The following is a 1,583-nucleotide window of genomic DNA, read 5'->3' on the forward strand; positions in this document are numbered from 1 at the left end:
TTTAGGGTTTAGGGTTTAGGGTTTAGGGTTTAGGGTTTAGGGTTTAGGGTTTAGGGTTTAGGGTTTAGGGTTTAGGGTTTAGGGTTTAGGGTTTAGGGTTTAGGGTTTAGGGTTTAGGGTTTAGGGTTTAGGGTTTAGGGTTTAGGGTTTAGGGTTTAGGGTTTAGGGTTTAGGGTTTAGGGTTTAGGGTTTAGGGTTTAGGGTTTAGGGTTTAGGGTTTAGGGTTTAGGGTTTAGGGTTTAGGGTTTAGGGTTTAGGGTTTAGGGTTTAGGGTTTAGGGTTTAGGGTTTAGGGTTTAGGGTTTAGGGTTTAGGGTTTAGGGTTTAGGGTTTAGGGTTTAGGGTTTAGGGTTTAGGGTTTAGGGTTTAGGGTTTAGGGTTTAGGGTTTAGGGTTTAGGGTTTAGGGTTTAGGGTTTAGGGTTTAGGGTTTAGGGTTTAGGGTTTAGGGTTTAGGGTTTAGGGTTTAGGGTTTAGGGTTTAGGGTTTAGGGTTTAGGGTTTAGGGTTTAGGGTTTAGGGTTTAGGGTTTAGGGTTTAGGGTTTAGGGTTTAGGGTTTAGGGTTTAGGGTTTAGGGTTTAGGGTTTAGGGTTTAGGGTTTAGGGTTTAGGGTTTAGGGTTTAGGGTTTAGGGTTTAGGGTTTAGGGTTTAGGGTTTAGGGTTTAGGGTTTAGGGTTTAGGGTTTAGGGTTTAGGGTTTAGGGTTTAGGGTTTAGGGTTTAGGGTTTAGGGTTTAGGGTTTAGGGTTTAGGGTTTAGGGTTTAGGGTTTAGGGTTTAGGGTTTAGGGTTTAGGGTTTAGGGTTTAGGGTTTAGGGTTTAGGGTTTAGGGTTTAGGGTTTAGGGTTTAGGGTTTAGGGTTTAGGGTTTAGGGTTTAGGGTTTAGGGTTTAGGGTTTAGGGTTTAGGGTTTAGGGTTTAGGGTTTAGGGTTTAGGGTTTAGGGTTTAGGGTTTAGGGTTTAGGGTTTAGGGTTTAGGGTTTAGGGTTTAGGGTTTAGGGTTTAGGGTTTAGGGTTTAGGGTTTAGGGTTTAGGGTTTAGGGTTTAGGGTTTAGGGTTTAGGGTTTCAACACTCCTTCACAACCAGCAGCATTCCAATTGAGTCGCCTTCAGATCAAGTTGAGTCCAAACCCCATGCCAACATCCTTCATCGCTAACCTGGCTTTGAAGAGTATCGAATGTAAGGTAGGCCAAATCTATCCAACTTGCAAATCGCCACAATCAGTATGAGTAACAGAATTGGACGATCAAAAATTTAGGTACTGATTGAATCAGATCAGCAGGATTGGTGAAATCAGAACTCATCAGAAAAAATATTTTGTTTACAAAACAAGAGAAGATAAAATAAAAATTCATGTCTGAGATAATAAAAGATATCTCAGAGTGATATATATTATGTTTAACTAAATACCAGATTTAACACATAATATGAATATAAATTATATAATTCTAAAACATTAGATTACTAAAATATTGCATAATGTATTGGCAGTATGAAACTGCTATTATTAGCATTGGTTTAAAAAACCTCCTCCTAAGCCACTTATGTGAATGCATAAGTTTACGCAGTGAGGGGACAGCACAACATCT

The sequence above is a fragment of the Curcuma longa genome, chromosome 11 (assembly GCF_044706935.1).
Source record: "Curcuma longa cultivar G26 ecotype Majalengka, Jawa Barat chromosome 11, ITB_CL_G26_1.1, whole genome shotgun sequence".
Classification (NCBI taxonomy): domain Eukaryota; kingdom Viridiplantae; phylum Streptophyta; class Magnoliopsida; order Zingiberales; family Zingiberaceae; genus Curcuma; species Curcuma longa.